We start from the raw sequence: 22,801 nt of genomic DNA, 5'->3' as shown, positions 1-22,801 counted from the left end.
TGTGTTCCCCGTGCGTCTCCACTTCCCTCGTTACCCTCCTGTGTGTATTTATGTCTGTCCTGCATCGCTGTCTCTCTCGTGGGTGTGTTTTTCCCTGCATGTTTCTCTGTATGTTGTGTTTATGTTCCTGTATTCCAGTTTAGATTAGCTTAGTATTGTATCTCCAGCACTCTGTCAATAAAGCTGTTTGAGTTTCTAGGTCCTGTGATTCTGCACTTGGGTCCTAACCTGCCTGCGTCACACAGCCGTTTCATGACAGGAAGTCACTTTAAAACTCAGATTAAATAATCTATGAACCAGGGTTAAAGGGCTGTGTCTTTTGGTTAGTTATTTTGTTCTAATTCTGATCTGATTTGACTCGTAAGTACTTTTTGTATTTTGTATTTTCGCTATTTGGTGATTTTGTGTAGTATTGTGCATGTTTGCATACATAGTCTGTGGAAATTCTGAATTTGTGAATACAGAACAAACAAATTCAGAGAAGAAAATACTGACAAGTCATAATTTTGTGCATGAAATATTGGTAAGTATGGTTAATGCAGGCATTTCTGGGTTCTGTTGTGTTCAGTTTTTCTAGAAGGAAGTACAGGAGAAATATGTGTCTTTTAAAAACATTTAATATGCTTCGGCAGTTAAAATTACAAGTGCTGGACTTCTCTGTGAAATCAGCCGTCTGTCTTCACATGACATGACTCTGAATCGGGCTGTACAGTTTTATACCTCAAGAATAACACATTTTATTATGACTATCTTCTTCCGGAAGCAACATGGCCCGCTGTCTCCCTATTGTCTTCTCTCCATTCACGTTCGACCTCGGATCTCCTCCTTTTCCTGGAATGACAGAGACAGAAAAGAAAACACCTCCCTGCCTAGCCTTGATGAATTAATATCATCCTACTGATTCTATTTATTATCTAAGGTCTGGACATTCTGTTCGGACTTCCTTGGCCCAGAAAATATCATCCTGACTGTTAACCTTTGTGATGTGTAAGCATGCTGCAAGAAGACGCTCTGTGCTCTACGTCAGTCTCAATATTTCAATTCAGTCGTAGCGCTGAATGGGGATCCCGACCCTCAAAAACACGGCAGCAAGCTAATGGGGGCAATCGTGGCTCAAGACACTTTACCCTACCGCCTACTGATGTAGGCCAGAGGGGCCGATGGCACAATATGGCAGTCTGCCCCAGGGCAGCTGTGGCTACAGTTGCCTCCACCAGTGTGTGAGTGTGAGAGTGAATGAATAGTGGCATTGTAAAGCGCTATATAAATCCAGTCTATTATAATGAGCTGAAATGTGTATATAAAAATAACTTAAAAAACAGCTTTACTTAATCATTCTAACAGTTCACATAGTTTGTGAATGAATTCCAGTGGGTCTTCAAAAAAGAGTTTGAGGATCTGCTACTTACTAGACACCCATATGGAAAAGACTTGCATAAGATGTGGCCGACTTCATATAGTGAATCATATAAGGCTCATATGATTTACTCATGAAAGTGGCCACTTTCATATATTGTTTTAATAAGTATCCAAAACATACAAGTTTCATTTATATAATTTTTCTAGGGATCTTATATCTGTTTTCACTCTTGTATGCTTTTCATACAAGTTTCACACAAGACAGAAACTTTATAAGATTTCTATATATATCTTTTCCATATGGAAACCGTGCACAATTATTTTTTTAGCTTGACATGCTTTTATTTGAAAGTACACAAACAGAAAAGGGAGGGCCAACGACTGAACTACCCCTTTAAAAGAGGCTAACCATGTACACTACTCTTTTTTCAGTGCATTCCTATCGGTCTCAACATGTTTGCTTCACTTGTGCTGCTATGGCTCTTCATTTGGATCGCCATCCTTCATCTCAAATCCCGGAGGCCCAAGAACTTTCCACCAGGACCTCTTAACGTGCCCCTACTGGGCAGCGTTTTTCACCTGAGCCTAGAGAACCCCTTGAAAGATTTTGAGAAGGTAATAAAAATGCTGTTTGTTGAATTGTTGTTTTATCATTTTAAGAAAGGAAAAATGGGCCATTCACATACAGGCACTTAACCCTTTAAAGCCGGTCGGAGCGGGCACGCTCTGTTTTGCATAACTATTTTTAAATCCCGGTAGCTAATTTTTTTTGCATATGAAACCGGAGGAGTTGTACTTACATCTTATGCCATCAGCTTGTCCTCGGTCACAGTTTCCTTCCATATATAGCTTTGCAAAAACTGCATAAAAAGCGCTTGCAGCAACAAAAACATAATATTCCAGAAACAGGCTTTACCGATCCGATCAGCTGTTCATAACACTTCCTACGTTGGAATAGACGTCAGCGCGAACTTTTGCATGTCCGCCATTACCTGCCCGAAACCGGACGTGACGTCATTTTTGCGGAAATGTAGTTTTTTTACCATCAGGGCCTCATGAACTTATACTATCTTTGACTTTATGACTTTCTGTGTCGTTTCTGGGATGCTTAGGACTCATATTGCACTGCTGGAAATAGTTTATTTTGATGCATATGCTGCTTTTTTGCAAATTTGCAGTATAATATTTATTTTCGTTTTTCCTGCAGTATATAAAAATTGGTGTATTTCAAAAATAAAACTATGAAGACACTCAAAATAAATTTCCTGTGGTGGGAAACTATTTTGTGCAACTTTTTTGTATTCACAGTTTTGAGGGATAAGCCTCTTAAATTTCTCTAACTAGAAATATATGTTAAAAAAGCAAAAACGATTTTCAATTTTTTTGTAGTTTATTGCACTTTTTTGCAATTTATGTAATTATTATGCACTTAATGCAGACATATTATTAAAATCTGGGCTATAATGGTTGTATTGATGTATAGCAACTTGAAATGGTCCCAAAAATGGCACTACAGCATGTAAAAATATAATATAAGCTCTGGCGGACTTGGTTCTATGGTCGGTCTTAAAGGGTTAACAGTACTGATCTTACCTTTTTACTGTGATTGCCTAATATGTTGTTGGTATAAAACTGACTCTCTGCACAGTTGGCATTTACCCAGCCAATACTGCAAGTCACTGGACAGATTGTACCTTACCTTCTTGATAAGTCGGCATTTGCCAACAGAGTTTTTCTGTATGTGTGAAGGGGGGTTATCTTTATGTTTCTTCATATAAAATAATAAAAGAGCAGTATACGCTTCAAAAAATCAATTACTTTATTGAGTATAATTTGTCAATATAGCTTTACTAACATGCCACAAGCTGTGTCTAGCAGGATGCGTACACAGGGTCCTATTTTCAGGTCATAGTAGAAAAATATTAAGGACATAATTTACATTTAATTGAATTTAATTAAAAACCAGAATCCTTTTTTCATAGCTGCTTTAGACCATATAAAATGTTAATTCCTCTGGTCGGTAAATATGTTTAAAGCCAACGAGGGTGTGACGCATGGATTTCAAACATGTCATTTTGTTTCCTCCCAGCTGAGGAAGTCTTATGGAGATGTCTACAGTATTTTCCTGGGGCGCGAACCAGCTGTAGTCATCAATGGTGTAAAGGCCATGAAGGAGGCTATGGTGACCAAGGCTGCTGATTTTGCTGGACGACCTCAAGGCTTGTTCGTTAATGAGCTCAGTGATGGGAAAGGTAGAATTTACATCATATGTTATATGAGGTATAATGGAATAATAGTAAAATCTTCTTTATCAGAAATTCTAATTGCGACTCAGAGTCAAATGTACGTTTTGGTGGGTGTTTTGTTGCTGCTTCTCCAGTGCCCCTGTCGTGACTTTCGCGTGCATCAAAACAAGCGAAACAGACTCACAGTGGTTTATGTTTCCTACCTGGGAAAGTTGATGTTGCTGAAGTTTTACTGACTTTAAACTACACTGTGAGGATCAATTGTTCACTTACGTTTTAGGCCAAGAGGTTGGAGAGCTTTGGAACAGGGAACATTTTTGAGTTCTTTCTTCTTTATGTTGCTCAACCTGTTGTAGGAGTCATTATGGCAGATTATGGCTCTAAGTGGAGGGAATAGCGTCGCTTTGCTTTGATGACTTTGAGGAACTTTGGTCTGGGAAAGAATTCAATGGAGGAGAGAATTCATGACGAGATCAAACACATCATCAGTACCCTGGAAAAGAACATTGGTATGTTCATCGATGGGTTCACGCAACAGTTTTGCACGGTGCTGTTGGTTGCAGAATATTGATTTGTACTCTCGTACAGTGCTGTCTTGTTTCATTATGTCTCCTACAGGTAAAACAATGAGCCCTAAGGTTATGTTTCATAATGCAGCCTCCAACATCATCTGCCAGGTTCTGTTTGCTAGACGCTACAAGTACGATGATGAGTTAATCAAACTGTTTGTTGAAATCTTTACTGAGGTTTCAAAGATAGTCAATGGACCGTGGGCCACGGTGAGTAAAACTGACAGCAATGCTATCGAGGCAAAGTGTTTACAGTTTCCTAACAGGTCTGTGAGACTGCCTGGAGCATGCCAACATGGCTACAGTCTTCAGCTCAGTCTAGAGCTGAAGGTGAAACGTCTTCAAGATCAAAATCCACTGTGGAATCACTGCTATGTTCTTATTGTTTAGAAGTCAGAATGGACTTTGTATCGACTTGTTGACTGTCCATCCAACATAGTTTTGCCAGTCAAATAAAAATCTTAAAAGTTACGTCTTCTTCCACCAATTTTGTTGTTTGGTTGTTTTTCTGCAGCTGTATGACTCTTTTCCTATAATACGTAACCTGCCACTGCCCTTCCAAAAGGCCTTTAAGAAAATGGAGGTAATGTTGAAGATCATTCTTACCACACGTTTGTACAATAAAGATAAAAACATACGCATGCACACTGTCAGTGAAAAACGAAAAGTACGAATGAAGAATTGCATGTTTTAGATTTATAAGAATCTTTCACGTCGCATGGTGAACGAGCACAGAGAGACCCGAGTTCCCGGAGAGCCACGAGACTTTATTGACTGCTACCTGGATGAACTGGAGAAGGTGTGTGAGCGTGAAAAGGAAAGCAATAAATAAATGGAAATTCTCAGTATTTACTCAGTATCTTGTTACACAAGTATAACACTCATACTCTTTTATGTATGATAAGATACATTTTTGTCTTGCTTGAATGTTTCTTACAATTATCACTCTCTGCATTTTTAGAGAGTTGATGAAGAGTCTTCATTTTCAGAAGAAGAGCTCATTATGTACTCGCTGAATCTTCACTTCGCCGGGACTGACACCACCTCTAACACGCTTCTTACTGGTTTTCTTTACCTGATGAACTATCCACACATACAAGGTAATACGACTCCCCCCGTACTCATTTATAATCAAGAAAAATTCAACTTGTTGGCACATTTATAGTAAAATATTACACTACACTGCCATGTTTTATTTGCGTTATCTGTCCATTAGATATTAGTTTGTGCACACGAGATGTTTTTGTACGCTAGACTAAAACAAAACAATTGATTTTGATCCAAGATTTTGCTTTTTACTGTGAACAAAAAGAGTCCCTGCTAGAGCTGTGCTTTCACAATCTTTTAATAATATGCAACAATTCCCATGTTAGAACCTAATAAGGTATACTTAGAAGTAGCTGGAAATGGTCTTTAAACCTGTGAAATTACATATGAATTTGTCTTGAATTTGTTTGTTTTGTTCATGTTAGGGTGTCGAAAAACAATGCAGAATTACAGCAAATGAAAAGCACCCATTATTAATAACTTGTTTAATCCTATGTTTAGTTCATCATTCACTCGTGACATTTACCACATTGCTAATTTTCATTTTCTCTTTAAATAGCATTAACTGTTGTTTGTTATGTAACATTTGTTTTTGACTTTCTTTACAACACATTGTATGATGCAACATCTCCCACAGAACGATGTCAGCACGAGATAGACCGAGTGTTAGATGGGAAGGACCGCGCCAGTTTTGAAGATAGACACAATATGCCCTACGTGCAGGTACAAATCATACAACATATGTCTGGTTATATGTTTACTCATATTTTACAATGAAGACAAGAAGACCCAAATGCAGGGTATTGCAGACTGAACATTTCGACTGGTTATGTCGCTGTAGTATTGTCATGATTGAGCCAGCGTTTTGAGTTTTCATTTATGTTGATGGTTTGTGTTTAAGTTCATTTGGTTATAAGCTTCTAGGTTTCCCAGTTACGGTTCATTGTTTATTAGATTATGTGGGCTCAAATTTTGGTCATAAATATTTTTTAACCTTGTAAACCCAAATATCTGAAAGTTTTATGTTTCCGCATCTATAGAGGAGAATTTGTGAGTGTGTAAAAAGGATTTGTGTTTGTAAAAGATATTTACACAAGTTACAATTTTTTTTGCTATGGTCTGCTTACAGATACAAAGCAAAACACTACGTATGAAACTCTGCGTTCAGGTTCCCTGGCTGTGTGTGAGTTTCAACTTACCAGTATGAATTCTGACCCAATTTTTCTTCCTTTCAGCTGATTGGTCAATGTCATGTCAATCACAAATGTAACAAACCAATCAGAGAACTATGGAAGCCCGTTTCCGCCACTACAGTAAAAAAAAAAAAAGTATCCATAACTCGAAATTTCGAGTTATTTTCTTGAAATTTCGACTTATTAACTCAAAATTTCGAGTTAGCTCTGCAAATCAGTAATCTACGTGAATGAGGTCACTTTCTTGTTATCCAGAAGCATATAGCGCAGAGTAACGCGCACTCAAAACCGCAACAAATTGGCTCTTTCGTGAGTACGTTGGCTGATAGTAACACCATGTGATTCAGCTAATAACACAAGAATTTCATCATTTTTGAAGCCAGGCTGAAAACACTCAGCAATCTGTGCATTCACGACTGGATGTAATACCGGTAGCTTAGCTGTAGCATTTGTAGCTGAGGGCTTCAGCTTCCGAGTAACAAGGAAATGACGTCATTCACGTAGATTACTGATTGGCAGTGCTAACTCAAAACTTTTTTTTTTTGCGGCAGCTCTAAGTGTACTAGATGCGCCTGCTCCTTGTTGTATGTATCTCTCTGTTTTTATATCCTCTACAAGAGTTTGTGTTGTATTATCTTCAAATGTTCAATAAAAACATGTATTGCCCATTCATAACAAAGAAAGCTTTGTACTGACTAGTGAAAAGTGTGTCATTTCCACAACACTGCTTTCCCCCCGAGGTCCACAGAGCCGTTGAAAAACTCTGGAGGTCCCTGTATAAGCACGTCAACCTGCGACAAAAAATCCACCGAAAACGCTGGCACGTGAAAGGGCATTTACCCTTCCAGGACCTGAAGTTCAGTAAAGCACTCCTCTGACAGCCAAACCCATCTGTCTCTGATTGGATTGTTACATTTGTGATTGGCACGACATTGACCAATCAGCTGAAAGGAAGAAAAATTGGGTCAGAATTCGTACTCCTGAGTTGAAACTCACACAGCCAGGGAACCTGAGCGCAGAGTTTCACACGTAGTTTTTTGCTTTGTATTTGTAAGCAGACCTTAACAAAAAAACTGTAACTTCTGTGTTGCAAGTTTTCATTCATTCGGTGTCCGATCATCTGCTATGCTGCTGCGTTCATGCCATGTTTCAGGTTTTTCACGTTAAGGTTTCTTCATGCCAGGTTTCTATGTTCATGCTCCAGGTTTTTTATGCCTAGCCTTAGTTCACCCAGTTTAGGTTATTACGCCTTTACCCTGTTGTTTTGAACTGTTCAACCAGCCTTAAATAAACTGCTCGCTTTCTGTTAAGATTAAGTTTTGTTTTTCGCATGTCAGCACTTGGGTCCTCCTTCTCAGTCCACACAGTCTTCTCCCTTGACACGCTTTTTAATATGTTTGTGGGCGTGGAGATGTTTTTCAAAATGAAAAATAACACCCCCCCCCCATTGAGAACAAAACAAAAACAGAAGCATTTATGTGTCGACTAGGCGTGCGACAATACACAAAATTGATGGTTCGGTTCGACACTTTGGTGTCATGGTTCGATATTTTTTCGATACAAAAAAAATGTTCATGCCTTTTTTCATTTGCAATTTATTAGAATTATAAATATTTCTTTTACCTCAGAAGTACAGTTTTTAAATTAAATGCTGCTGAAACAACAAAATAATCTTCTTCCTCCTAGTGTTATTTCCGCTCTGCAGGGTCCGCTTTTCTGCAAAGCCGCCTCCACTCGGCACGATCAAGGGCGTCGTTCAGGTTGGCGCCAATCTTCTTTACGTCGTCTTTAATTCGGTCCATCCATCGCCTTTTTGGTCTGCCCCTTGGTCGCCGGCCTTGGGGGCTGAGTCGCACTGCTGTTCTTGCCCCCAATTTTTTGTCACTTCTAACCACATGCCCGTACCATCGCAGTCGTGCTCCTTGCATCTTCTCCGTAATTGGTGCGATGCCCAGCCGCTTTCGGATGTCGATGTTCGTGACGTGGTCCCATCGTGTCAGGCCCAGGCACCATCGCAGCATCCGCATTTCCATTGTGTGAAGGGCCTGTTCGTGCTTTGCGGCGGCTGGCCAACACTCTGATCCGTAAATGGCCACAGGGTGCACAACGCTCTTGTAGATCTTCGACTTGAGGCGGTCAGGCATTCGTCGGTCGCACAGGACACCAGTGACTTGGCTTCACTTCATCCAGGCCGCATTAATCCTGGCTCGTACGTCTGGCAGGATGTCGCCATCGTTGCTGATCATCGATCCGAGGTACTTGAAGTGAGATACTTTTGCCAGGTGCTGTCGGTTTGGGGGCCGGCTTCTAAGTACTCAGTTTTTTTGGTGTTCAACCTCAGCCCGTACTCACTCAGGCGTGTCTTCCACTGCTGTGTTTGGTGTTGCAGCTCCATTCGAGATTCATCTGCGAGGAAGACATCATCAGCATTGAGGAGTGTCCAAGGGTGGAGAGCTTGGAGGTCAGCGGTCGCAGTGTCCATGCAGAGGATGAAGACAAGCGGGGACAGCACGGAGCCTTGGTGCACGCCCATAGTGATGTTGAAAGGTGGTGATGTTCCCACTGGGCTTCTCACTGTGCTGGTCACATTTCTGTACAAGAGCTTGATCCAATTGACGTAGGCCTCGGGGACCCTGTGTGATCGCAGAGAGAGCCAGATCAGGTCATGAGGGACTCAGTCGAAAGCCTTTTCCTGGTCGAGGAAGACCATATGGATGGTCTTCTTCTCTCGGTGCTTCTCCAACAGCAGGCGGGCCTCATAGATGGCATCTATTGTGCCGCATCCTTTGACGAAGCCACACTGGTTGGGCGTTATTGTGACGATTTCTTGCAGCCTGGCGTCGATGATCCACTCGAAAATCTTCATGGTGTGGCACAGGAGTCGGATTGGGCGGTAATTGAGAAATACTTGCTCCAACATTTGAGAATGATGGGCAGGTCATGGAGGATCTGATGGTTGGCATCCTTGATATGTTTGACCTGGCCGATGTCCTGCGTTGCTCGATGGCGGTTTCTGGCGAGGCAGTAGATTTTGTTCGCTCCCCCAGGCATGTCCAGTTCTTTGTAGAGTTTGTCATAATGTGACGCCTTTGCCGCTACTATTGCCTTCTTCGTGGCCGATTGAAGGGCCCTGTAGTGTTGATAGTCGCCATCGTTGCGAGACTGAAGATAGATAGATAGATAAGTATTTATTGTCATTGTCAGAGAACAATGAAATTGCGTTTGGAGCTTCCGTACAACCCATAAATACAATAATAAAGAAAATAATAAATACCCCTTAAAACCCAAGTGTAAATATTTAACCCAGTGTGACTCCAGTGCAATAAGACAATCCTTAGCAACAACATGAGAACATGACAAGTAATGTTCATAAGAAATTCAGACAAAGACCTGAGAAACATGACAAAGTACAACAATGCAACCCATACAATATTATTATTGTACTGTGAGATATGATGTCAGATATGATAGTTATCTATTTAAGAAAGAGGGGGGGGACAGGAGGGGGAAAGAGAATAAAGATATGATGCACCAATGCAGACCAGTTCAGTGCTATTAAAGAGTTGGATATGGTTATTGTCCGTGAGAGGGGGGCAGAGAGTTCAGAAGCCTCACAGCCTGTGGATACAGGCTGTTGGCCAATCTGGATGTTCTGGCCTGTATAGACCTGTACCTTCCTCCCTGAGGGCAGCAGGTGGAAAAGGTGGCGCGCAGGGTGATGTTGGTCCCGCAGGATACTATGCACCCTCCTCAGACAGCGAGTGGGGAAGATATTACTAATCTCTGGCAGACTTGTTCCAATAATTCTGCCAGCTTCTTTCACCACCCGCTGGAGTGCTTGCTGATCGGCCTTGGTGCAGCTGGGGAACCACACTAGAAATCCATACGTCAGAACACTGCTGATGGCACAGTTGTAGAAGTTCAACATCAGAGATCTGGGAATGTGTGCGCTCCGCAGTCTCCTCAGGTAGTAGAGGCGCTGTTGGGCCTTCCGTGCAACTGAGGTGATATGGTTGCCCCAGGACAGGTCCTCGGTCACAGTTACCCCCAAGAATTTAAAACTACTCACCCTCTCCACCGCCTCACTGCCAATGAAGAGAGGCAGATGGTTGTTATGACCCTTCCTCCGGAAATCTACAATGATCTCCTTGGTCTTTTTGGTGTTTAAGACCAAGTTATTGTCGTGGCACCATGACTCTAGTTGTTGCACCTCTGTCCTGTAGTTTGTCTCATCGTTGTTGGATATAAGTCTGAGCACTGTAGTGTCATCGGCAAACTTAACAATGAGATTGGACGCGCAGGAGGAAATACAGTCATGCGCGTCCAATCTCATTGTTAAGTTTGCCGATGAAGCCACATCTTGAATGCTGTCTTCTTTCCCCTGATTGTTTGCTGCACGCTGTCATTGACAGCAATAAAAGTTGCAATTGCCCTGTCTATTTCTTTTGCCCTCTTATAACCATGTGCTAACGGCTGTCTAAATGACTCGGGTAGAGTTTGTAGCATGCGTGCTTGTTGTTGTTTTCTGTCTGCTTCCACTTGTCTTTGCACTAGGGTGATGTCGACATAAATGTGCAGTCATATTCGTTGTGTTCCCACCGATGGAATTGAGCATTGCGTGACACAATCCAACATACTGTTGTACTTTTGTCCATGACGTGCTTACCATCAGGGTCACGCTTCACATGAAAACCAAAATAGTTCCAAACGCCAGATCTGAATGATGGTGCGGGAGGTTCAATTTCGGGTACCGTTAAGGCAGTTGCCATGTTGCAACGAGCTTAACTTCTGTCTCGCTAGCTTGAGTGAATGCATATGGGCGGTGCTTAGTGGATCTGTGCTCGACAATGCAGCCTAGGCGGAGTAGTCGAACGCAGATCCACTGAACTCTCAACACAGACAGCATCATCAGAAGAAAAGTTGATAAAATAAATGAAATATTTTGAATTGTTCGATACATATGCGTACCAAACCGAAAGCACTGTATCGAACAGTTCAATACAGACACATGTATTGTTGCACCCCTAGTGTTGACAATGCACAACTTTCAAGGATAGAAGACATACTAAAGACAGAGACAAGAAGACTCACATTAAACATGAAGACGGAGACAAATGCTTTGCAATGGACCTTATGCTTCTCACCTTATAACATCTGGGAGAGGCTTCGGACAAAGTTTGCTTTGTCATTGATTGAAGCCATTGATTTGGATAGCTGTTGTAATCATTCATTCATTACAATCTCTTTATAGAGAGAAACTAGATAACTGCTAGTACTAGTGAGCCTGCACTGTTTGTCTTTTGCTCTATACTACATAAAACATGTCTTAATCCAGGCAGTGATTCATGAAGTACAGAGGGTTGCCAACACTGTTCCTCTTAGCGTCTTCCACTGCACCACCAGGGACACAGAGCTCATGGGATATTCCATTCCCAGGGTAAGAGGCAACCGGCTATATAGGTTTTAGGAATAGAGGCAATGAAGAGTTTTCTTAATGTCTTTTATTGTTTTGGTGTTTTTTCAGGGTACAGTAATTATCCAGAATCTGACCTCAGTACTCAACGAGGACGGACAGTGGAAATTCCCTCATGAATTCAACCCAGAAAACTTCCTAAATGACCAAGGAGAGTTTGTTAAACCAGAGGCTTTCATGCCTTTCTCTGCAGGTACAAGAGCATAGACAAATCTTACTTGGAGCAGCAGCAGAGACAGGGTTGTAATATGTTGTCAAATATGTGTTCTACATGGTACTGAGACCTTTTTTTAATGTCTCAGGTCCTCGGATTTGTCTCGGAGAGGGTCTGGCTCGTATGGAGCTCTTCCTCATCATGGTGACTCTGCTGAGGAGATATCAGTTCATCTGGCCCGAGGACGCAGGAGAACCAGACTTCACTCCGGTCTACGGGATCACCTTAACTCCCAAACCTTTTAGCATGAAGATCCAACTCAGGACACCACAATGAGATGGTGTGCAGACGCTGTAGCTCAGTGACTCAGATAAAAATAGAGTCATACTTAGAATTGAATGAAAATAAATTTCTGCTGCCTTAAAGTCAACGGTCACAAAAGTAAAATATACATAAATTGGGTGAGTGCACCTATCCCAACATAGGGTTTGATCCTTAATTAGTCTCTAAACTATGTATTAGATTTTCCCAAATACTGCAGGGTCTACCCTGAGGCAACGCTTTGTGTGATTTGGAGCTATATAAAAAAAACCTGACCAACATCTAATTTGGAAAAAAAAAAGATGTGTGGATGTGAATCACACCCATCATTGTGTTAATAAAGAGTGTTTTCTCTCATAGAAGTGAAACAATAAATCCATTACAACCCAGATTTGTGTGTGTTGTTTTACACTCTCATTGTTATGCAGACTCTTTCTTTGAGGTCATCTTTTGTGACAATTAATTTTAGTTATTGGTTGTTCAGCAGATCTCCCTGGTTTTCAGACATTAACAGAAACTCATTTACAACTGTCCCAGATTTAAAAACTCACAAAACACATGTATATTCTTTACATCAGCCCGAATTACAGGTCTTTATAGATTTTGATGGTAAGAAACACTTTAACTTAAAATGGGTTAACAGACAATTTTTAATTTCATCATTTCACAGAAGTTATTATGAATACAAATAAAAAAAACATCATTAGTTTTTTCACTTGATATAATAATAATAACTTTCGGTTGTAGTTTCTTTTTTGTATTTTGACATTTTTATGGGCTCATATTTCATTTTCTTACCTTAAACATGGATTAAAGATTTTTATTGTAGTACATACGTATTTCATTATCTTTTCATGTTTAAATACTATTTATTCAACATGTTTGTCCTTAAAAATGAAAATGATGTTAAATCTACAACATGTATTTTAATTTACTGTCTCTTAAAAATACAGAAATATTCTAAATATTAATTACAGAAAGCTTATATATTTTTATGTGATGGTATCCATCCATCCATTTTGTACAGCTCATCCAGGTTCAGGTTGTGGGGGCGGAGTCTGTGGAGAGCGGCACAAAGAAGCCCAGACATCCGCTGCCTATATAATGAGACATTTACAGTTTTACCAGGTCTAACTAATCACAAATAGCTTGGGGAAAAAATTGTCAGGAGTGTTGTGTGTGGAGGCGAGGAAGTGACCCAAACGCAGGACTCGTGGATCGTGAAGAACTGAAGATGGTTTATTATGAATCGTGGATGAACAGGGCAGGAACGAAGGACTGACTGGCTGAAAGACTGGATGGCTGGCTGACTGACTGAACTGAACATACATACGGAGAGACGACATCAACATCAATGACACGACAAAGAACTGGTGAAACCGAGGAACTTAAATACACAGGCTGAATGATGACAATGATTGGAAACAGGTGAGTACAGGGCTGAACATAATCTGACTAATGACACAAGAGACAAGCTGACACGGGGAAAAAACAGGGAGTGAGAACATTAATGTGGCGAACTAAACTAAACATGAACAAACTGAAATCACTGGGTCAACGACCCAGGAACCCTGACAAAAATGGATCCCATTGATGCGACCGTCTCAGGAGTACATCACGCCCACCCACATAATATTCAAACCTTTGATTTCCGAGGAGCAGCCAATCACAGGAAAGTGGATGGAGCTGCTCCAAGTACCAGTACAACATTTTTAAAAAGATGGTTTGAAGTGCAGTATTTTTCCAATATTGTGAATCATGCAAAGCCAAGAATAAATATCTGAAGTTGTAAAAACAGTCCTAATACAGGCATCCATTGTTTTTCTTTTTTTAAACTTTTGTCAGTTAAACATTAAAACAAAAAGTACAATTTTAAATATTTGCATTTCTATATATTAAATTAAAAGTGAAGTAGGCATCATAGGTACCATTATGTTCTGTGGCAACAGTGATAGCAGACATTTGCTTGCCTATGATGGCACAGACATGCGTAGATCAAGTCGGTGTTGAACAAATGACTAACCCGATTCAGTTCCTCTGCAGGCCCCACGACTGTGCAAAGGTTGTCTGTGTTTCTACAGTAAAGGGTTAAGGTTAGGGTGTACAAAGGCCCGATGAAACAGAATACACTGAATCACAGCATCACCATGTTTGCATCTGTTGCTCTGATATTGTTGTTGGTGTTGTTGCTTCTCCTGCTGCTTTTTTCAGCATACAGACCCAATAATTTCCCTACAGGCCTGCGACCAATCCCCGTCTTTGGAAACCTGTTGGATCTCAATTCAATTCAATTCAATTTTATTTATATAGCGCCAAATCACAACAAAAGTCGCCTCAAGACGCTTCATAGATACAGAGAAAAACCCAACAATCATATGAGCCCCTATGAGCAAGCACTTTGGCGACAGTGGGAAGGAAAAACTCCCTTTTAACAAACCTCTGACAGAACCAGGCTCGGGGAGGGGCGGGGCCATCTGCTGTGATTGGTTGGGGTGAGAGAAGGAAGACAGGATAAAGACATGCTGTGGAAGAGAGACAGAGGTTAATAACAGATATGATTCAATGCAGAGAGGTCTATTAATACATAGTGAGTGAGAAAGGTGACTGGAAAGGAAAAACTCAATGCATCTTGGGAATCCCCCGGCAGCCTACGTCTATTGCAGCATAACTAAGGGAGGATTCAGGGTCACCTGGTCCAGCCCTAACTATATGCTTTAGCAAAAAGGAAAGTTTGAAGCCTAATCTTAAAAGTAGAGATAGTGTCTGTCTCCTGAATCCAAACTGGAAGCTGGTTCCACAGAAGAGGGGCCTGAAAACTGAAGGCTCTGCCTCCCATTCTACTTTTAAATACTCTAGGAACAACAAGTAGGCCTGCAGTGTGAGAGCGAAGTGCTCTAATAGGGTGATATGGTACTACAAGGTCATTAAGATAAGATGGGGCCTGATTATTTAAGACCTTGTATGTGAGGAGCAGGATTTTGACTTCAATTCTGGATTTAACAGGAAGCCAATGAAGGGAAGCCAATACAGGATCTGGAGAAGCCTATTGCTGGCCTAGAGAGGGTAACGTTTAATATCTTTTCTAATATTTTAAATATATAAAACAATTCTAAAAAATTTTTAATATATGCATTCATTGATGTACACACTGATAGGTTTGTCTGAGATTCCTGCATCTTTAATTGTTTCCTGGTGTTAGTTTTTGTTTTCCTTTCTCTCTAAAAATAAAATATTAGATTGGATTAGATAAAACTTTATTAATCCCTCTGGTGGGTTCCTCCGGGAAATTCGGTAAGCTGCATACAGTTTAATAAGGGAAATGACTGTTTTTAGTCTAGATATAATGATACTCATTTGTTGAATGAATATCTTAAAAGATGAATGAAAATAGAGTTGAATATTCCAAAGTTTTTTTTTTGTGGTAGTTATTTCACTCGGCTGTTTGTCTGCCTGAGCTGATGAGCTGAACTCCTCACAGAACAGAGGGGGCTTGGCTCTGTGACCTGATGGTCAGTTATTTATCAAAAAAATCTAACATAAAAGATTAAAAATGCTCTGCAGAGCTGCTGTGAGGTGATTTTAGTCCAAACAAGGTCACTCGTTTGGACTAAATGTTTACGATGACGATAACTTTTTTAAATCAACTTGTTACAGTGTCTCATAATTGCACTGAATCTGAATTTCATACCCTATTTTTATAAAACATGCCACTTTATCTCCCCCAGCTGGCTGAACACTATGGTAACATTTACAGCCTTTTATTGGTCCCAGGCCTGCGGTTGTTATCATTGGGCCTTAAAGGAGGCCCTGATCCACAGAGCTGCTGACTTCTCTGGCAGACCACAACACCTAATGTACAATCATGCTGCACAAGTGAAAGGTACGATAGCTTTCTGTGACTTTCTGTCTCTTTATGCAGCCCCCGCAGACATGTTTCATCTCGTCTCAATTTTTACACCAGATCCTCATCCTGATACAGCTCCCAAGGGATTTGTGTCTCTTCCAATCAATCAATCAATCAATCAATCAATCAAAGCTTTATTCACCACATGCAGGTTGCCCTGCAGTGAAATGGGACCCCCCCCCGACCTTACACACACAATACACAATACAGACATTACATGGGGATACAAGTCGGAGATCGGTAGCGTTACAGAAAAATCACTGAAATATACACTACAATGGGAAAGTACAAGAGGAAAAAAAGAGACCTCTACTCATGCTGTGCTTCCATGGTAGGACAGCATGAGAACAGGAAACAAAAAACTCCTCTGCACAAAAAGCACATAAATGTCCACAGCACAACTTTGTGAAAGACATGACAAGCCACAGGATTGGGTGGGGGGTGAGGAGTAATCCGAAGCGAACACAGCAGCCGCCCTGCACAGCGCTACCATTCCAGCGCGGCACACAGACCCGCCGTGTTCCCCCGCAGGAAACAAGCATCGAAGGCGTTTGGAAAGGGAGGGGGATGAGTGAGTGCTTATCAGTGTATGTGTGTGTGCGTGTCCAGAGTTCAGCTGAGACAGTGTCCTTCGCCCTATCATGCTAAGTAAACAGTCTGCCAGCCAACCCAGGTGGCCTTGCATGGAATGGGGGGAACAGTCTAAACGCAGTCGTTATCAGGGTGTTGTTGTTCAGCTCCAGCCTTGAGGCCGCAGCTGGCGCCGAAGGGGTCTCCGCATGAAGTGATGATGGTTTTTACTTTAGTGCGAACAGCTCATATGAATTTCAAAGCTGTTCTAACAGTCCGACACTGGTCTCTCAATCTCCCGTTGGAGAGCCGTGAGCTTTCTATGATGTTATCCAAACTTACGTTCCGTGATGTTGTCATTCTTGTGCCCAAAGAGCAGGTTCTGAGAACTCACGACCGCAGTGCACTTCCCCAAGATGTGATCGAATTTGCGCTCAAAGGTGTTGTTTGAGCTAGCCCCTCCAGATGTAATCCAGTTTTTCACTCAGAGGTCTTATTCTGAGTATTCACGGCAGCCGTGCGTTCTCCAAGATCTTATCCATGCTGCACTCAATGAGCCCATTTTGAGAAACTCACGCCTCGTCCCATCATTTCAATCCCAGCGGGCAGCCTTGTGGGGGTTTGAACAGCCGGTTCCACTTCCTTAATTCTTCGATAAGTCAGGGCCAAGCCAGCTCTGATCAGCCAGAACCCTGTTATCATGGTTCCGAATAGGTAGATATCTTCAGCAGTCAGGCTCACCCGAGCCCAGACTTCTCGTTGAGAAAGGGTGTCAATTGCATTCAGAGACCAGTTGATCAAATCCATAATTCCTCTTTTAGGTTTTAGAGAACAGACTGTGAGAGACTGTTCCAGGGAAAAGTACACGAGATAGGACAAGGACACAAGAGGCTAAGCAGGGAAGGAGGAGAGGAGAAAAGTGCGACCGCCTTCACTGAGAGCCAAACGAAGTTTGGAACTGAACTGCATAACTTTTGCTTGTGAGGTGAATGTGTAAACCACTAAACTATGAAAATGTAACTGCTGTGGTCCTCCGTTTGTTATTTTAATGGTAAAGAAGTAAGAGCACAATGACAGCCTCGGGTCTCAGAGTTGCATCAGATAACAGTGGCCACTGGAAATGTAATGCAGACATATTAGTCTGCATGTGGTTGGAGTGCAAGATTAAGATAAATTAAGTGGGAATACTTTCTGTGGTGACATGAATGTGATGTAAATACTGTGAAACAAAGTAAATGCTGAATGTCAAAACTCCTTACACTGGCACCATCTGGTGGTAGCAGTGAGAACAACAGGTGATGTGCTTGTAATTACTGAAACATAATTAAAGGGATAAAAGTTTCCGTTTTTGCATGTAGCTCACCCTCCAGGAGTGGTTTTAGCAGATTACAGTCCCGGTTGGAGCACAGACGCTTCAGCCTGATGACCCTGAGAAACTTTGGTCTGGGGAAACAGTCCATGGAGCAGAGGATTCTCGGAGAAATGCAGCACGCTGTGAAGCTTCTGCAGGAAAGCGTTGGTATGCTTTTCTCCAGCAGTGAGTAACTAATTGTTTTTGTTGCTCTGTTTTTAATGACGTTTGTGTCTAAAAACGTCTGTTCACATTGTTTCTCCAGGTAGGACCACAGACCTTCAGCTGCTGTTCCACACTGGAGCCTCAAACATCATCTGCCAAGTTCTGTTTGCTGAGCAACGAGGATGAATTCATCAAGTTTTCTGTTCGTCTTTTTCATGAGACATCCAAATTAATCGCTGGGGCACGGTGAGCTGCTTTCATAGTGACGCCTCTGAATATCATGCTGTCACTAATATTATGCAGAATAAATACAATCTGCAAACAAGGTCACACCATAACAAGACCTTCAGTAAAATTACATTTCATCACTTTTTTCATCTGTACAGACTCATGAGTACATTCCTGTGGTGCGCACCTTCCCGCTGCCTTTCCCGAAAGCCTTCAAGTATTTCAGGCTATGTTTTGGAAAGTTTTGATTTGCAAAAGTTTTGCAAATAATCCTTATTTTATGTTTTCATGCAGAGACAATAGCAAAGCTGTCATATGTTTGATGATATACTCCTGTAGAAGTGAAGGAGCTGACAGGTGAAACCTCTTCCTTAGATGAACATGATCAATAATCATGTATAACCACTATATTAAAAATCAAATATTCTCATTCAAACCAGGAAAATGTTCGTATTAAAAATTAAAATTATGTCACTTGAAATTGAAATGTTGAGGTGACCACATGTGACCACATTGAGGCCCATTTGAATCAGGCACAAATGACACAAGCACTGAGTGTTAGCTCTCCATATATTTTCAAACATTTCCCCCAAAAGCAAGAAAAAGCCCCAAAATTCTGTTATTTTACTGAACGTAGTATGATGCAACACAGGATCAACAATACAGCACCTGCAGTATTAAGTGTGAGTCAGTTTTATCCATGTGTTTAAAAACATCCATGTCAGCATGACACACGGTGCAGTCATCGAAACAGCTCATCAAAGCTTTTTTCCTGTTAGATCACCCATGAAAGAGATTTGGAGAAGTTGACAGAGAACAAAAAGAGCAAAGTTCCCGGTAAACCACGTCATTTATAGATTGCTACCTGGATGAACTGGACAAGGTGTGTGTGTGTGTGTGTGTGTGTGTGTGTGTGTGTGTGTGTGTGTGTGTGTGTGTGTGCTGTCTCCTGCTCAAACATTTCAGTGTAAACAACTGATTTAAAAAAAACACTGACGCACTCGTTTCCTCTCGTCTGTTCGTCAAGAGAGGAAACGACGGCTCGTTGTTTTCTGAAGACCAGCTTTCACTGCGCACCGTCACTATGCTGGAACTGACCCACCTGCAGACACCATGCTTGTTGCAATCCTCTACGTGATGAATTATCGCGAGGTGCAGGGTATGCTTTTTATACAGTGTCTCGTTTAGCCAAGGATTAGCTGCATGTCTGATGCTTTGTGACCTGCACAACTAACGAAATCTTAATAATAATAAATAATAATAATAATACATTTTATTTAAAAGCGTCTTTCAAAACACCCAAGGACACTGTACAGAACAAACAATACAGCCATAAAAACAGGAAATAAACACAATAATAATAAAAATGTTTACGAGCATGGAGAAGTTATATAGAGAAGGCTATCTTGAACAGGTGGGCTTTGAGGGTGGACTTAAAAAGAGGGAATCAACTGATGTTTCTGAGGTCGGGGGATAGGGAATTCCAAAGTCGAGGGGCAGAGCGACTAAAAGCCCTGCCCCCCCATGGTGAAAGGAAGACGAAAGGAAGGAACAGAAAGAAAAAGAGAAGAGGAAGATCTGAGGCACCGGGATAGGATGGAGATCTGTACCAAATCAGAGAGGTATGACGGATGGATGGATGGATGGATTGACGGATGGATGGATGGATGGATGGACTGACGGATGGATAGATGGATGGATTGACGGATGATGGATGGATTGACGGATGGATGGATGGATGGATTGACGGATGGATGGATGGATTGACGGATGGATGGATGGATGGATGGATGGATGGATGGATGGGTGGATGGATTGACGGATGGATGGATGGATGGATGGATGGATGGATGGATGGATGGATGGATGGATTGACGGATTGACGGATGGATGGATGGATGGATGGATTGACGGATGGATGGATTGACGGATGGATTGACGGATGAATGGATGGATTGACGGATGGATGGATGGATGGATTGACGGATGGATGGATGGATGGATGGATTGACGGATGGATGGATGGATGGATGGATTGACGGATGGATGGATTGACGGATGGATTGACGGATGAATGGATGGATTGACGGATGGATGGATGGATGGATTGACGGATGGATGGATGGATGGATTGACGGATGGATGGATGGATTGACGGATGGATGGATGGATGGATGGATGGATGGATGGATGGACGGGCACCACCAACATAGCATTCGAATGCAAAGGAAGGAGATCTGCTCATTAACTAACCTCCTTTAATTGGCCTGTAATTAGTATTTTGAGGCCATAACAGACGTTGGTCAGCCAGGACAAACTGACACCAAGTGCAGCTACTAACGTCTTTGGAATTGTGGTTGTATACACGGCTTAATGATAACTGTGTTTCTCCAAGCATTGTCAGCAGGAAATAGACATAGCTGTGGATGGGAAGGCTTAAGCCAGTTTTGAAGATGCTCTGCGTGCAGGTAGATTCAACTTTATTCTTTATTTAGAGAGACTATTAACCCGTCATTGCTTTAAAGTCACCAATAAGACAAACAGGTACAATAAATGTAGCCTGAATATTTACATAGTCTGAAATAATGTATTATAAAAGGATGCTGCTGTTTCTTTGATGTGGTAACAACATAGTGTCATATTTGTCATGCAGGCTGTTATTCACGAGGTCCAGAGGATGGCTAATATTGTTCCCCTCAGCATTTTTCACCGCACTACTAAAGACACAGAGTTAATGGCGTACTCGATAGCCAAGATAAAATATGAAAGAAACAGAAATAATTTTCTTGAATAAAACATTTGACAAAATGTTACTGCTGTGCTAAACAGCTGAGAGAAAAGTGAGGGCAGCAGTTATCGTTTTTACAATAAAGTATATTTACAGCATTGGAAAATGTATGAAAGCATATGTGAGGTGATGATGGTCATCTTTGTATTCTTTAGGGAACCATCGTCATCCCCAACCTGTCATCGGTGCTTTTTGAGGAGGGGCAGTGGAAACTGACCCTGAAAGCTTCCTCAGTGTCAGTGGAGAGTTTGTTAGACCAGAAGCCTTCGTGCTTTCTGTGCTGGTGCACAAAAGATGTCAAATGGTCTCTCTGGTTCTTACTAACCACCAGAAAATTACAGGCTACCCTTCATTATCCTTCAGTTTCACAAAATGCTACGTGTGGGTTTTTTTGCGAGGTTGTTGGTGTGAAGTTGAAATAAACAATAGCTAATAGTCTTTGAGCATTAACAAATTTATCCTTTACATCCTCAACATGAAAGACGGACATGGTCACTAAGATGTCTTCTATTAGTTTGTAGACTCTGCACTTTTTGTTTTTTGGAGGTTTTGGAGATAAAAGTTACCAAATATAGTCAAGACCTTTGACCTGTGACTGATCAGTTAATGAGTCTGTTCTTTATTCTACAAACTCAGATACAAAACAAAGATAAAACTACCATTTATATGTGGACAGGAGGATGGAGTGCTAAGCTATCCACTAAGGCTAGCAGTCTGGGTAGGAAGCTGCATCCATAAACTGTATGTGTGCAACCCACACACACATAACAACTTCTAAGTTTAGCAGAAAGCTGTTGACTACACTTGTGTCAGCAGTTTCTGACACTTTTGTGTAGGCTTCATATTTCTGCCCTGGACATTACTGCTTGGTCAACATTATAGTTTAGAGGTGAATGATTGGCTCCTCCGGGGAGCCTGAGCGTGCTTCCTCATTAGTCAAACGGGAATCTGCTGGTGAAGTGCTAATAATTTTTTGTGTACTTTTAAAAATGTGGCCTGATTTTGGAACTTAAAGACAGAAGGACTTAATCTCTTGAGGTGAAACCCGCAGTGATAGATATCTGACACGAGTCATCATTCGTTTGTGATTCACTCAGATGATTAAAAAGTTGGTCTGTTGCTGTGGTTTTATTGTACAAGAGTTACATGTGTACTTAATAATGACACAAAGATATTTAAGATATGCTCACAAATGAATCAAGTCTGTCTTTTCTGGCTGACATAAAGGCACACTGCACGCTGTTCACTTTTACCAGTAGCCTTTTGATGGTAGGACAGCGCTGTGTTATTGAAGCTTTTGTGTGGATGCTGTATTGTTTGACTGGGCGGGAGGCCGGGGTGGGGGGCGGGATTGTGCATGTGTGTGTGTGTGTGCTGACGTGGACCTTCTGTGATGGCTTTCAGCTGGATGGATGATGTGGTACTGAGGACAG

The 22,801-nt window shown here is 41.5% G+C and overlaps 2 pseudogenes across 1 annotated transcript; both read left to right on the top strand.

Annotated features, from left to right (window-relative positions):
* The first annotated feature begins 1,812 nt into the window (after positions 1-1,812).
* On the top strand, positions 1,813-12,741 carry LOC146382226 (cytochrome P450 2J6-like; annotated as a pseudogene). The gene is made up of 11 exons (XR_014800632.1): positions 1,813-1,974; positions 3,449-3,611; positions 3,962-4,114; positions 4,224-4,384; positions 4,689-4,757; positions 4,869-4,973; positions 5,136-5,274; positions 5,859-5,944; positions 11,750-11,851; positions 11,939-12,080; positions 12,190-12,741. The product of XR_014800632.1 is annotated as a cytochrome P450 2J6-like (transcript).
* A 1,768-nt stretch (positions 12,742-14,509) lies between these two features.
* On the top strand, positions 14,510-21,564 carry LOC146382225 (cytochrome P450 2F2-like; annotated as a pseudogene).
* The last annotated feature ends 1,237 nt before the right edge of the window (positions 21,565-22,801 follow it).

Source organism: Perissodus microlepis, chromosome 7, assembly GCF_051167445.1.
Source record: "Perissodus microlepis isolate ML-2025 ecotype Zambia chromosome 7, ASM5116744v1, whole genome shotgun sequence".
Lineage (NCBI taxonomy): Eukaryota > Metazoa > Chordata > Actinopteri > Cichliformes > Cichlidae > Perissodus > Perissodus microlepis.
Note: the sequence above shows the minus strand (reverse complement) of the source record. Positions and strands in the feature narration are given on the sequence as shown.